The sequence below is a fragment of the Pseudonaja textilis genome, chromosome 10 (genome assembly GCF_049901715.1).
Source record: "Pseudonaja textilis isolate UNSWEBS1 chromosome 10, rPseTex1.2, whole genome shotgun sequence".
NCBI lineage: Eukaryota > Metazoa > Chordata > Lepidosauria > Squamata > Elapidae > Pseudonaja > Pseudonaja textilis.
In genome coordinates this window covers 14,184,608-14,201,328 of record NC_141999.1, presented here as the reverse complement: position 1 = coordinate 14,201,328, position 16,721 = coordinate 14,184,608, and positions in this window count along the sequence as shown.

Here is a 16,721-nt window from a genome sequence, read left to right as displayed (position 1 = left end):
TATTCCTTTTTCAAGGTTATCTCTATACTCCTCTACAGTAAGTGAATTTCAGTTCTGAACTAAAACCAAGATATTAACACTTTACTAATATTGATACAAAAACCTCAGGAACAACAGCTGCTTTTATATAGAGTATTTACATTCCACCCTAAAGCTATGCTAATCCCACTAAATCTATTAGAGTTGCCGGTATTTTTAAACCAGTTTTTCAAGAATTGATCTGCCAGCATTTGTTATATGAATACCATCGTTATAGACAGAAGGATTTTTCTTCCAAGTTAGTGTAACTGAGAAAACTGCAGCTATTGTTGTGTGTTTCACCAAATAGTAGGAGAGACTGTACTTCTTTATTATAATCTATCAGAGATTCCCAGTATTTCTTTGAGTGTTTATCCAAAGGTCTCTCTCAAAGTTGCCATGCATTTATTAATGTGCTGCAAAATAAATAAGATAAAGGTTCCCCTCACACATACGTGCTAGTCAGGGGTGGAATTCTACCAGTTTGCACCTATTCACTAGAAGCGGTTGTTAACATTCTAAGCAGTTTGGAGAACTGGTTGTTAGAAGAAATTACTGGCCTAATCCTGTAAGGAAGGCAGGAAGGAAACATTCTGGTGTTGCTTACAGAAACTGCCTCTCCATTGATCCTTATTACATTCTTGGCAGGACTAGACTTCCTGTCTCAGGAACTTCTCTGGAGTTTTTTCCCCTCCTTTGCTGGTACTTTGCTTGTGTGGAGTGACGGTTCGAAGTTACAATGGCACTGAAAAAAGTGATTTATGACCATTTTTCACATTTACGACTGTTGTAGCATCCCCAGAGTCATGAGAGGCAGGCGAGGAGATGCGTACCTCCATGTGAGTGATGTTGAGGTGGCCACACCCAGCCAATAACATGACCACCAAGCCATGTCCACCCAGTCACATGACCACCAAGCCACGCGCCCACCACCTAAGCCACAACCACAGAACCAGTTGTTAAAAAATTTGAATCCCACCCCTGGTGCTAGTCATTTCCAGCTCTAAGGTGCAGTGCTCATCTCTGTTACAAAGCCAAAGAGCCAGTGCTGTCCAAAGATGTCTCTGTGGTCATGTGGCATGACTAAACACCAAAGGCACATGGAACACTGTTCCCTTCCCACCAAAGTGGTCCCTATTTTAATACTTGAATTTTTACATGCTTTCGAACTGCTAGGTTGGCAGGAGCTGGGACAAGTAATGGGAGCTCACTCCATTACGCAGTGCTAGGGATTCGAACCACCAAACTGCCAACCTTTCTGATCGACAAGCTCAGCATCTCAGCCACTGAGCCACTGCGTCCCTATTAATACATAAAAACATTATGATTAATTAATAGAGGGTATGCAATTAATTGTATGTTGGATTTAATTTTTGTTCTGGAACAACCTTCTTCCATAACTTATCTGTCTCGGCTGTTCTTTGGAGCTCACTGCAGCGAAAAGACCACTCACTCCAAGCAGGTATGAGGTTTTTATTTTCCTTCCATGCAATAACATCAAGCAATAACCAAGCAATGTCATTTAAAGTCACCTCTGACTTTTAACTCACTCTAAAGCTGTATTTATACTGTATGTTACAATTACATAATTATCCCATTACCCCAGCCACCATCCAGCTATCATTGCCCCACCAACATCCGGAGTTACTATTAAAGTCGTAGGTCAGTTTACATTATCTTATTAACACCATAATCACCATAAATGTCACCAAACCACCACCAACCCATCACCTCTAGCATTTGGACTTATGCTGCATTTAACAGTGCCATGCCGTTCGAGTCCCATCCGGGTTTTCGCCCATGGTCTGTATGCCGCCCATGGGTTGTATTGTGTCATCATCCAGTGCCTCCAGTGAAAGCCAGCCATTCTGCACAGTCGGAACTGAAACACTGAAGAACACTAGCGCCCAACAGCAATCCCACACAGGCATGAGGCACCTCGACATCCCAACAATGCCAGAGTACGAGTGGGTCCCCACTGCACACCAAAACAAGATTGGGAAGCATAGACACAGTCTGTCGCAAATCAATGGAGGAGACATAGAGTCATGACAATCTGTCAGCATTCCAAGTAACTCCGAGGCAGATAGATTCCTCAAAGAAGATGTTTATTGGATACATCTTACTGGCACAGCTGGTGAAAACCAACTCTAAAAGTTCCCAAGGTTTTCGCCTAATTAAAAGAGCAAATATTCCCCCTCCCAGATGTCGCTGATCACATTATCCAATGAAAGTAGCTGGCAGGCAGCTTGGTTCCTCCTCTCCTCCTTCAACTGCCACCTGTTGTGGTTCCCACAAGAAAACTTTCTGTTTTGGCTGTTAGCCAGTCTATCTACTTTCCCCCTCTCAGGGATCATGGTAACTGTGAGGTAGCAAAAGATGGCTTCAGCCAGGTTAACTTCAGAGTTGACATTATCCTTACTCAACATTTGTGATGCAATTCTTGGTACTCATACCAACTATGTGCATTTTATGCCCACCCCCAAAATATCTGTACCCTAAACTACAGAAGGACAAGGGAGGTACAACGCCAAATATAATTGTAAAAGATGAAGAGCATTAACTGCATACGGCAATAGGTTTTCCTTTCCTTTCCGATAATCAGCTGGCATCTACAACTCATCTCTATAATTCTGATAGATGGAATTTCCAAGCATACCATCCTGTTAAACAGATTCCTGTTTTGTGTTTCCATCATATTACATTCTATTTTTGCAGCCCCCATGAACAATTATTGTTTATTTGCCTTTACCAAATTAAAATACTTGCAGAGATGTTACAGCCAGGGCACCATATGGTACCTCACCATATAGATGAGGTTGTAATTATGTAAAATTAAAAAAAACAAGAACCTGGCTGGATGTGCATGCTTTTTCATGCACAGTTTTCTCAGTGCTAGGGAAGTAAAACTTGACTAGAAAGCTCCAAATGTTAAAGAAAAAGTCTTCAGGAGAAGAGCATCGTGAACTACTCAAAATTGCCAGTTGAAACAGGATATTTCAAGTTATGTGGAATACTGAATGAATTTTGAAGGTGTAAGAAATAGAAGCCAGAACAGAGAAAAATGTGTGGGAGGTAAAACAAATGGGAATATCCTGAACAGAATGATGCCTGTAATGGGCTGTGAGAAGAATGTTGAGGTGCAGGAAGAAGGGTTGCAACCAAAACAAAGGAAAAAAGATAAGAAAAATTCAGCATTTCAGATTAAAAGAGTTGGAAGTGATTTTGGAGGTCTTCTAGTTCGTCTTCGAACCCCTGTTCAAGCAGGAGACCCTATACTGTTCCAGACAGTAGGAATATTGTGACTGTCCAATATTTCTTAAAGCCTCCAGTGATGGAACACAACTTCTGAAGGCAAGTCGTTCGATTGGTTAATTGTTCTCACTATTAGGAAATTTCTTAGTTCTAGATTGGTACTCTTCTTAATGAATTTCCATCCATTGTTTCTTGTCTTGCCTTCTGGTGCTTTGGACAATATATTGTCCTCCTCTTCTTTGTGGCAGTCCCTCAAATATTGAAACACTGCTATCATATCATCCTTCGTCCTTCTTTTCACTAGACTAGAGACAAACCCAACCCCTGAAACTGTTCTGCATATCTTTTAAAAATGTAACTCCAATGTAGAAATATAATTTGTGAAAACATCTCTGGCTTGACCTTCCTTAGTTCTCTTGTAGAGAAAGACAAGGAAGGAGAGGCACTTTCAGAGGTGCAATATTCTGGTACTGCAACTCTATAATAAACCTAGTATTAGTATTCATAACTTTGGTTTCCTGGTCTGATCCATCTTGTGTGCTTGACAATGCCTCACTATGTAAATCAATCTTAACAGATTTCATGTAGGAAATGAAACCCACAATGCGTGGCCACCTGCGTATGTCAGGCGATTAACATGGTCATTTTCAGTGGTTGGGTCAGACCAATTGGCTCCTCCCCCTCCATGAACATATCTCCTTAAACCTGTTCTGACCCAGAGTTTGTAAACTGTAATCATACACAAACATATTTTAAAAAGAAGACTTATTTTATTGCAATGCTGGCAATTGTTTTCATTCCCAGTCAGAATTAATCTCAAACAGTTCCCCAAGATAAGCCACACCTTTCAGTTCTGTGAAGTGCTGCTAAAAACAGAAATATCAAATGAACTAGAAAAGAAACCAACCAAAGTACAAAAACAACCCATCTGAAGTACAAAGAGCTTCAAGGATGACTCTGAACTGATTGAACTACTTTGCTTCCTGCAAAGGATTCATCATCTTGGCCTGACTTTTATACCTTATGGGAGGGGCAATCACCTCCCAGCCTTACTCCTGAGTTGCCCCTTTTGTTTCAGCTGCTGTTGCCTTCACGCGCACTAGGAACAGGCTCCCCTGGGTCTTCTGCCTCGCTGCTGCCAGACTCCGAAGGCTCCGAAGGCAGCACCCCACTCCCTGGTCCTGGCCCCATTTCTGCATCGGATGCAGGACCCTCATCCAAGTCCTCTCCAGACTCCCTGATTGGTCCCCGTTCTTCCGCACTGTCCAGTTCCGCTGCCGTCTTCACCGGCTGCCAGCGAACCACAACAAAACCAGGGGTGTCAAACTTGATTTGATTGAGAGCCACATCAGGGTTGTGTTTGACCTCAGGAGGCTGGGGTGGGCATGGCCAGGGTGAGCATGGCCAGCTTGATATCATTCATGTCAGGGGCACTTGTGGTGGTCCAAGCGCTCTGACAATGAAAAGAAGCTCCCAAGCTCTGTTTTCAGTTGTGTTGGCCTGCAACCCTCTGCCAATGAAAACAGGCTCCTGAGCTCCATTTTTGGCTGCACCGACCTCCTGCAACCCTCTGCTGGTGAAAACAGAACTCGGGGTGGATGCACGTGGCCCTCCCAAGCTCTGTTTTTGCTGGCAGAGGCACCACAGGCCAGTCCTTCACTGTGGGCCAAAACTAAGCATCCTGTGGACAGGATCTGGCCCCCAGGCCTTGTGTTGGACACCCCTGCCTTAAACTATCCTTCCAGTTGATCATTTGGAAATACTATGAAAATATATCAGAGGATGATTCTCTTCTGCTTCATCCACCATTTTGCTGTTTGTATCATTCGTATCATAAGATGCTCCTACTGGTATCTTATGAGTAACACTGTTGGTTGTATTCTTATGATTTATAATTTTGTTGTTTAAATGTACACTGAGAGCTTATACACCAGACATAAATTCCTTGTCTGTCCAATCACACTTGGCCAAAGAATATTCCAATTCCAATTCTTTTAGATTGCAAAAGAAACCATGAACAGTACACACTTTGGCAGGAAACAAAAATGGAATATATCAAAGTGGTGGGGTGGCTATTTTTTGTACTGAGTCTTTATTATTACTTTTTAAAGGAAGAGAAGCTACCCAATGTCAAGTTTAATAAGAAACAAACCAACAATTTCTGACTAGAATACTAGCTGGAATTATGAATACGGATGGTTTCCAACAATTCATCTATTACAGCAAAACAGAAGAAAATAATAATAAACACAGGCATTTCCACTATGCCTTTCCCCAAATTTGAGAAACCATTTGCTGGTCAATCTTAATTAACCATCTTTCTACAGAAAGTCAACCAAATCAGTTCAACCCTTATCCTTATGTGATAGTTGAACCAAAATCAGCTTTCTACATTTATGGGGTCACAATTTCCATAATTCCCAATAATTTCTTGGACATAACAGTTTGGGGTAGTCTGAGGAAGACAAGGCTTGGTTCATTTCCTCAGTAAATTATATTTAACCATGGTTTATTGAGCTATAATTGTTAATTAAGCCAAAACTAAACTAACCACATTATAGCTTTGGCAATATGATAGCCACTACCATTGTTGTTCAACGAAAGCTTTAAGGAATGGCAAACTTTCAGTTGCTAAGAATAAATAGCTATATATCTATTCAGAATCTATTGTTGTTGTGTTCAGATAAATACTTGATTGATAAAGAACAGCTACGAAAATAAAATGAAAAACACACTGAAAAGCAAAGCTGCTAATGCAGTTTCTCTGCAGTCAATGAATGGGGGCTAAGTAGTGTGGGGGAAAATCCATACAATCTCAATGGGAAGGCTATTAGCTTAAAAGAATCAATCTTATCCACTGAAAGCTCTATAATCAAAGGCATAAAAATACTAAATAATATATAAGTAACCCAATAAAAACACATTCACTTGAAGCCTCTTTAGGCACCTTCTTAATTCAAAGTTAACTTTGTATGATTTATTCCAGAGCACACATACAGGAAGCATTTTATCCGGGCAACAATTTGAGATGCAACTGCCAATGATAAGTGACATACTTTTATAACAGGTGCAATCCTGCAGGAAAAAAAAATACCCATACCTAAAATAGGATTAGTGGGGGGAAAAACCCAACCAATTTCTCACTGGAAAGGAAAAATATTCCCATAAGAAGGATCCATTAGTAGCAAAATTGTAGCTCTCCTGAAATCTGGGAGTTGAAGTCCACTCATCTTCTGGTTGCTAAGGTTGAGAAACACACATGGTGCAGGGTTACTCAACTTCTCAACTTTTGTTGGACTTCAATTCAGGGATGGGATTCAAAAATCCCAGCAACCCGTTCGCTGCCCGGTTGCTGGGTGGGCATGGCCATGATGGGCCTGGCCTACCAGAATTTCCTGTTTCCGGCTTCCGGTGGGGGTCCAGAGCTCAGGGGAAGCTGTTTTCACCCTCCCAAGGGTCTGGAAGCTCCTTGAGCCTCTGGGAGGGTGAAAAAAGCCTCCCCCAGGCTCTGGAGGTTCACTGGAAGCTGGAAACAGGTGTGTTTCCAAACTTCCAGAAGGCCCATTTTTCTCCCTCCCAGAGCTTCCGCGCAGACCCTGCACTTACCTGTATCAGACTCCTGGGAGCAGAGGGGAGGGGTGGGTGGGGACAGCCGGTCATCTGAAATACCGATTTGGCAAACCAGATGTAACTTTAACATCCAGTTCACCCGAACTGGTCCAAACCGGTAGAATTCCATCCCTGCTTTAATTCCCAGTATTCCTTAGCTGGTATGCTGGCCGGGGAATTCTGGGAGTTGAAATCCACACAACTTCAAGTTGCTATAGTTGAGAAACGTTGGGCTAAAGGTTACCTCCCTACACCCAAATGTACATCTCTGGTTTATTAAGAATTCTAGATATTAATGAACCAGCACTGCTCATTCTGAGGCAAGGAGGTAGCTAGAGGCAAAATCAGATTCCTAACAGAAAGTTGGGAAAGAAAGTAGAAGAATTGCACAATTACTATCTGAAGAAAATAATCACGTTCAGCTGTCCCCTCAACTGAGCAGCCCAGAATCTCTAATAAAAACACACTGTAACAAACCCACAGAGCCCAGTTCTCAATCCCTAAAGTAAAACAAGCTGTCATTCAACCAGCTTTATGGTCTCCATCTTACTTGACTCAAAAGCACATAACTGATAAAGTTTTGGTCTTACCTTGGCTTCTGTCCAATCTCCAAGAAGAGAAAACAAACTCCAGAAAACCACACAGAGTGAAAACCACTCTCCCTGCTTGTAAAAAAACAACCCACCTAAAAGAGGAAACTGAATCTCCTGATTGGCTCCTGAGGGTTTGATTTTCTGGGGTTTGGGGTGGTTTCTTTTTTTTTTTTTTCTGTCCATGACCTGGATTGGCAGGTTAATGAGTTTTTTTTAACTCTTTCAGTGTCTAAATTGCTCAAAACTACAATGAACCCATACACACTGTAATTGAAAACAAATCTTGACAAGCCCAGTTCAGCAGACATTGAACTAAACTTACCTTGCCTTACAACCTACCTGTCAACTTCTTGATGGTCCCAGCTGTTTGAGAGATTTACTGTAGAAATATATTTGCGGGAGAGATTTATGTGAACAATATGCTAGAGAAACCTATGTACAAAAGCTCCATATGTTAAGGGATGTTGCAGGAAGACTTTTAATTATGTGTGTGTGTGTGTAGTAAAATAATTGAGATTATACTGATCCATGCTTTTCAGTTAAAAAGTGCTGCACCCAGGCGTAATCTTCTAGTGCACGGTTTGAACAAAGTCTTCCACCTCTTCTAAACTTTCCATCCCTGTCTTGCTTCTGATTTTGCCTACTTGGTGAGAATGGTGCAGAATGAGGTTAGCTAAGGTGAACTCCTAAGATGTTATTTGGGAATTAGAATCCCAAAGGGACATTGTGGCACTTTAGACCTCTGTGTGTGGGAAGAGGTGGATGGATTGGTGCTGCTTAATGAAGAGAGAGTTTTGCATTTTTAGTGATTGATCCAAATGCACCTGGCTCCAGCTTTAAAATGATGCAGAAAATCATCCCACCCTCATGGTGTGATTGATGGAAAATATGGCCCCCTCAGGGTTGTGTACTAATTATTTTGCAAAAACCAATGCCATGGTATTGTTAGAGGTGACCCACTTCATCCTACTACATTCATTCATTCCTCTCTTAATCCTTGCTGGCATTCAATGGAGATTTACTCCTTATTCTTCCCCCTTGCAGTGGGAGTTGAGGAAAAATGCGGTGAAGGTTCCTCAGATGCTACAAGTGGAAGCTCAAGGCAATGGGTGAAGCTACCCGTGATTGAGTTTGGGATCACCTCTGTAGTTATGGACTCTCTTGGAAATATGCAATGCTCCTACTCAGGGGTGGGCTTCAAAAATTTTAGCAAGGGGTTCTCTGCCTGGTTGTTGGGCGGGCGTGGCCATGGTCGGCGTGGCCTAGTTGGCCTCCTGCACTATGGTGGAGGGGAGGGGTTTTTGAGCCTCTGGGAGGGCAAAAATGGCCTTTCTGGGTTCCAGAGGCTCTCTGGAAGCCAGAAATGAGCTGATTTCCGGCCTTCCCAAACTTCCAGGAGATGACCTGGTATTTATATTAGAAGACCCAATGGAAAACAGCACCCAAATTAATAGAAAAAAATAGAAGAATATGGAAAAGTAGCAGGTTTGAGAATAAATAAAGACAAAACAAAGATATTAACAAAGAATATGTTAACAAGACGAAAAGAAAGAGTTGGAAGAAACTTTAAAAATACAGGTCACAAACAAGGTTAAATACTTAGGGATTTATATTACACCAAGATGCAGTACCCTGAAGGAAGATAACTATGTTAAACTCAAACAGCAGATTGCAACAGACTTGATGAAAAGGGAAAAATTGCAACTGATTGGGAGAATATCCACAATTAAGATGAATATATTGCCTAGAGTTTTATATTTATTCCAGAGAATTCCTATTCAGTTAGGGAAAGAGTTTTTTGAAGATTTAAATAGAATTGTGTTGAAATATATTTGGCAGGGTAAAAAAACAAGAAAAAAAATAAAGCTGTTACAAGATGCAAGAATAAGAGGAAGGTTTGCCTTGTCCAATTGGGAGCTGTATTACCAGGTGACAAATTTGATGTGGGTAAAGGAATGGATAACACTAAGGAACAGTAGATTATTGACTTTAGAAGGCCATGACTTGCTGCTGGGATGGCATGCCTTTCTCTGGTATAAGGGAACTAAAACACAGGGGTATTTTAGAAGACATATTCGTGAGGCAGTGTTTTTGATCTGGGAGAAGATAAAAAGACAATATTATTTAAAAATTCCAACATGGATATCAACTATTGAAGCTTTTTCTTATCCAATAATATATAAAAAGGAACAAACAGTTAGATATGGGGAATTATTGAATGAAAAGGGTAAACTTAAATCTATGCAAATGTTGGAAGAACAAGGTGTAAAAATGAATTAGTTTTCTTATTTGCAAATACAATCTAGATTTGATAAAGATTCCAAGGCAGAAGGTATTTATGATAAGTTGACTGACTTAGATAAAATTTTGATGGGTACTGATGAAAAGATAATTTAAAAACTTTATGGACATCAGTTAGAATTTAAATTGGAGGAGGAGCAAGTTAAAGAAACGATGATTGCTTGGGGGGAAAATTTTGGATATGTGATTGATTTGGGAAAATGGCAAAAATTGTGGTCTCAAAATTTTAGAATAACAATGTCAACTGCATTTAAAGAAAATTTGTATAAGATGTTTTACAGGTGGCACCTATCCCCGACAAGACTTGCAAGAATGTTTAACAATAAATCGGATAAATGCTGGAAATGTCATCAGATACCTGGTTCATATTACCATATGTGGTGGACATGTTCAGATGCAAAGAAATATTGGACTAAAATCCATACATGGTGGGAAAAAATGATAAAACAACATATAGACTTTAAACCAGAGATCTTTTTATTGGGAGTCATACCGGACATATACAATAAAGAACTGAAATATTTGATTGTAAATGTTTTAACAGCGGCTAAACTTGTATTTGTGAAGAACTGGAAAAATGACAAAATACCTATGCAGGAGGAAGTTATCAAAAAAATTATAGACTGTGCTGAAATGAGTAAACTGACATTGAAATTAGAGAACAAGAAGATAAGCAATTTTATATGATATGGGATTTTTTTTATCAATGGTTGGATAAAAAGGCATGGTAATATAATAGACTAGATAATTTTGTGATAGAAACCTAATAGATTGATATAAAACATAATATAGATATATATAACCACTGGTTGAAAGTATAACACAAATTATAAGATAAAACTTGGAACATCTCATATAAAACGATGGAATAAATAGTTTAGTCATGGATGATTAATAACTAATAAATATATGTATATTTATGTACATGTATATGTATATAAGTCTAAATGCTATTATTGTTATTGCTATGATGTTCTTTTCTTTTGGTACATTTTTATACATATTTCCAAAAGCTCAATTTATTTCATAGACATATGCGTGAAAACAATGACATATACTGAAAATATTTTGCCAGATATATCTAATTGTGGAAGTTAAAACTCTAAGAAAAGGAATAGCAAATTCAAGCAAATAAGTTCCATCTCAGAATAGCAAGAGAGAAAGTCAAGTGCTCCTTCTAGGCAAGGAAATTCTACAGTAATAGGTTCATTATTTTTTAAAAAAGATTCTTGATAACTCCATCCTGATGAAAGACCTACAGAGCAAGATTGTAAACTGGGCCTCTATTGTCATTTTGGAAGCCTAAGGCTCAAACGTACAGAGACAATTTTGAGATAGACCACATTTTTCTGACCTAAAATCACATTTGGCTAGTTTTATGAGGTACAAAGACCTACCTCATAGACATGGACATGGCTGTTTTTATAATAGGGAAGTTTAATTGAAGTATATCAGTATCATTGGCCCCCACAATGTTATCTTTGGAATGATGGTATATTTTTTAAAAAGGTAATTTGAGTCTGGAAACCATTTCTTCTTTCAAAAAAGACTTTTTTGTCTTCAATTTCTCCTCTGCTCCTACAATCCTGAAGGCCAGTTAGGTCTTTTGATTTGACTTTTACTCTACATTTATCAATTGAAGCTACGGAATGAGCCTTTTCTCATCCTGTTTTATCATAATGAAAAATGTTCTCTGGACTCTTCCAATTACTTGCAAATAGAGAAAGAAAAAGAGATCAAGAAGGAAGATAAAAATGAGACAAATAAATTCATTAAAATGGGAGCTGCTGAAATCATGTCACTGCAGCACTTATTTAATAGATATGATTTATCTGGCACACCAGATTTTAACTGCAGACCAAGTAATTCATTATTGCTGTATCTGCCTTCTCTATCTTATTTTGTGTTTGACAACTTAGTTCACCTGGTTCCTGGTGAGAACTAGATTCCTTCTGACATAATGGGCTATGTTCACACAACATGCTTAAGATGTCATTTCCAAAGAGGCAAGCTGTATTTGCACAACATGCTAAACTTGTTTTAATGTTGCTTAGTTATTTTGGGGCTTCACACATTGTTATGAGCCCAAGACACCTTGCTTTGTCATTTGCTGTGCTACATAACCCTTCAGAATTGGTTAATTCAGCAAATAGATCAAATATATCATGTGAATTACCTAGCCATGTTCTATCCCGATTTCATAGTTTCAAGACCCCATTAGTTGGGAATTGTTTGTTTTTTGATAATGGTTTCTTCTATTTGGGCTACGATAGATATAATGTAAGAATTTCAGTGGTATGTATTTAGAACAGTGTTTTCCAGCCTTGGCAAATTCCAGATGTATGGACTTCAAATCCCAAATACCCCAGCCAGAATGATCATTACTAAACATTCTGACTGCTGAATTCTGAACATCTGGAAGTTGCAATGAGTTGGGAAACTTTGCTCTTGAATAGGGATGTTGTCAGCGTTCCAGGGAAAATCCGTTCCTGTCAGTAACTCCAAGTCAAACATAATCTCAAAGTACTTTTATTAGAATAGCACCTGGCACATTCTGTGGAATTCCAAACCTAAAAGTTTTCCCGGCTTCCCCTATAAACCATCCCCTTTCCCCTCATCATCACATCACATAAACCAATCCCAAAGTAGGTTCTACTTCTTTCTGCGCCACACTCTTTAACCTTGAGTTATCAAAAGAATTATATTTTGTCTACTAAGAACTACTCAATTAACATCACCCCGCTCCCACTTTCTGCAGCTACGTGGCAGTGATGAATCATGATTCCACAGCTGTCAGGTGTCTAGAAGAGCAGCCTGCAGGCTGGATGCATCACATGCTCGCAAAGGCAAAAAAAAGTCACAATACGTCACATGACATCATGTGATGCAATTGAGTTTGACATCAGTGCTCTAGAACAAGGGTTAGCAGTAGAGCTCCTTCCAGCCTATCAAAGAGATGCATCATTTCATATGATCTGATGTGCTTTCCTCATTTGGTACACTTGGGAGAAGGGCAATCATGGTGGCCAATGAACCTGTTGATTTTGAAGAAGCGTAGTTCTTTTTTTTAAAAAAAAGAATAACATTGATGTTAGTGAAAGCAGATTAGCACATTACTTTTAGCAATAGCACTTAGACTCATATAATGCTTCATAGTGCTTTATAGCTCTAAGTGGTTTACAGTGTCAGTCTATTGCCCCCAAGAATCTGGATCCTCACTTTACCAACCTTGGAAGGATGGAAAGCTGAGTCAACCTTGACCTGGTCAGGATCAAACTCCTGACAATGAGCTGAGTCAGCCTGCAATACTGCATTTTAACCATTGTGCCACCATACCTCTTTTATTGGATTCTTAGACAGCTTGAATAGGTTCCAGTGAATCATCCCATTTTTGTTACCATTATACACACACAAAAATGTGGAGACTCTAGATAGAATGCAGAGAATAGCAACAAAAATGATTAGGAGGCTGGAGGCTAAAGCATATGATAAACGATTGAGGGAATTGGGTATGTCTAGTCTAAGAAAGAGAAGAACTAGGGATAACATGATAACAGTCTTCCAAAATTTGAAGTGCTATCACAGAGAGAAGGTGGTTGAAGTATTCTCCAAAGCACTTGAGGGCAGCCATCTAACTCTGTAATTCTGAATTCTATAGTGCACTAATATCCATTCTTCTGGGCTTCAAAATTCTCATTTCCCCAGTATATATTTGCAACAGCCATATCACAATTTGGATGCCTCTATTTTAAGAAAAGACGTATTCGAATACCTTGGATTTTCTAAAAGCATCTGTTAATAGTAGGCACCACAAAAATCAGGCATTAAGTAAAATTGCGTATAAAACTCCATTCATTTTGAAGCATATGGGTTTTCAGATTTTCTACTGTTATATTGTCTCCTCTGCTGAACTCCTATATATGCTAAATATATAACATATAAAAGTGTGTGCACGTGTTAAGGACATTTAAATAAGATTCATAGGGGAAAAAGAGTAGAGAAAACTGTAAATTATGAGAGTATTCTCCAATTTTTAAAACGTATTTAAAAATCTTCACAGTAGCAGCTGACACAATAATTGAATGAGAGTTAGAATAGATTTTAAACTTTCTTTTCTTTTCTTTTTTAAAAAAAGGAAATGACAGTGTTTATCTGTGCTACCAGAACCTTTGCTCCACTTTAGTTAGAGAACTGGAAGGTGGAAGCAAGGAGGTTCTTAAGAGAGCAATTGAGTGGTACATTGGCTTCTTGTTATATTTTCACAACTTAAAGGACTAGACTCAGCGCTGCTGAGAGGATTATTAAGTGCTGGAACAAGACTAATATGGGCCCCCTCACCTACACATTAAGTTAGCATGACTCTCATAAAGACATCTCCCCTCCCACTCCCCACCATCCTGTGGATTTCGCGTTACTCCCTGCACCAACCTAACACCTAACCAACAAGAGGCTCATTAAAAAAAAGAGAGACGGGCTGTCAGGGGAGGGAAGAAGATTGGGAAGCGGAGTGGTGGGTGGGTGAGGACAAAGTACGGAGAAGCGGAGTTGGAGTCCGCAAAGCCCACAAGTAGATTTTTTTTCCAACTTGGAGAAGAACACTGTACAGTGTGTAAGAATGAAAGAAAAGTGACACTTCCCTCACCCACCCCACCTTTCCTCCACCGGTTTATCCTCCTGTGTTTTAAAGCCACCTCTCTTGCCAGTTGCCCTTTGGCATGGCTGATGTGCACAGATCCTCCGACTAAGCTGACAGTGGCGCCTCCTTAACAGAGAACAGATAATCAGAGTTGGAAGGGACCTTGTAGGTCATCTAGTCCAATCCCCCACCCAAGCAGGAGACCCTACACCATTTCTGACAGGCGGCAGTCCAATCTCTTCTTGAAGGTCTCAAGTGATGGCACTCCCACAACTTCCGAGGGCAACTTCTGTTCCATTGGTTGATTGTTCTCACTGTCAGAAAGTTTCTCCGCATTTCCAGGTTAAATCTCTCCTTGTTCAGTTTCCATGCATTATTCCTTGCCCGGCCTTCGGGTGCCTTGGAAAATAGCTTGACCCCTTCCTCCTCTCTGTGGCAGCCCCTCAAATATTGGAAGGCTGCTATCCTGTCTCCTCTGGTCCTTCTCTTCACTAGACTAGCCAGGCCTGGTTTCTGTAACTGTTCTTCGTATGTTTTAGTCTCCAGTCCCCTAATCATCCTGTTTGCTCTTCTCTGTACTTTTTTCTTCTCCTTCCTTTCGGCGTGAAGGATTTTGACAGGGTGAGAAGTGAAAGTTCATTCTTTAAGAATTGGGAGAAGGGGAGAAAGAGAGAGAAGGTGGAGGGGGGGCAATCATTGCTGCCACTGCTGCGCAGGAAGGGCACACCTTCCTTCCTTGTCGCTTGCCCTCTGATGAGTTGATTTGATCCAGCTTTGGAGTGTTTTGCTCCAAGCCATCCCCACCGTTCCCACCCCACCCCCACCTAGGCACATCCAGGTTGACACACCATCCTGCTATTTTTCTTTTTAAAAAGCTGGTTTTGTAAAGAAAAAATTAAAAAAATGTTCCCCTTCATGGGCCCCCTTTGAGCTCCATGGGCCCTGGGACAATGTACTGGCTGAACCTCCCATCTTCTCAGGCCTGACTAGACTGAAGTCACTAGAGATTTAAAGTAAAGGCAGGGCTTCAAAAAGAACAAGAAGTAATCAGGGGTGGGATACGACAGGGTTAACTACCAGTTCGGGATTTACAAGCTTGCCTGCACCCTGTGAGCCGTGCGCCTGTAAATCGTCATCAGCATGCTGTGTGCAGCCCTCTTTTCCTGCTTTTCTAACTGCAGCTATGCCTGGTGTCTGCTGCTCTTCAGAGCTACCAGTTCTACAGAGGTGGACAGAACCGGTAGAAACCCACCCCTGGAAGTAATGAGTGGGAGCTTTTTAAAGAGACAGTCAACCTAGAAATAAGGAGAAATTTTCTGACAGTGAGTACAATTAATTAATGCAATAGCTTGGCTCCAGGAGTTGTGGATGCTCCATCACTGGAGGTATTCAAAAATAGATTGTACCAGTGGTGGGGTTCACATTTTTTTACTACCAGGCTTGGTGGGCATGGCAGCCCTGTTCTCCTGTGCAGGGCAACAAAAGACCCAACCAATCAGCTGGGACTCAATGGGAGCCAGAGAATAGATGGGGTTGGTGGGGCCAGTCAGAGGTGGTATTGGCCGGTTCTCCAAACTACTCAAAATTTCCACTACCAGTTCTCCAGAACTGGTCAGAACCTGCTGAATACCACCTCTGGATTGGATAACTATTTGACTGGTATGGTATAAGATCTCTTGCTTTGAGTAGGGTGTTGGACATAAAGAATTCTGAGCTTTTTTCCAATTCTATGTTCTATATACCTCACTGGCTGTGTGATGAACTTTTATTGGGATTTATATTCTACCCCTGTACAGCTTGGTTCTTATGAGTGTGTTGGTGAGTTGCAGTTTTTGCACGGATTGTCTCAAAACTGGCATGATAAAAACAGGTTTGGATGAAGAATGGAAGTGGGAGGCAGACCAGGGAATCCATTTTCAGAAGACAAGTGATGAGGCCCCCAAGCGAGATGCAACCTTTTGAATCCACAAACATCTTCTTCCAGTAGCTACTTAAGTGCAGCAAATGCCATTCTTTCCATTTCAAACACAGTAATTTTCATCAAATGCCTATTTCTTTAATGGCTAGCACCCCTATCCAAACTATTTCATCTCAAACTCTCAATGGGTTACGACGGTTTTTTTAAAAAAATTTCAAAATAAATATTCCTTTTCAGTAGACAAAATATCTAATCATGTATTTATCTATAAGTACTTCCAAAAGTCAACATAATTATTCAAGTCCCATTATGTTTAATTTGCAACAAATTATGCGTTTAGCTTTAACTTGAGATTGCTAGGATGGTTAAAAGATGTAGCTTTCTGCTATTT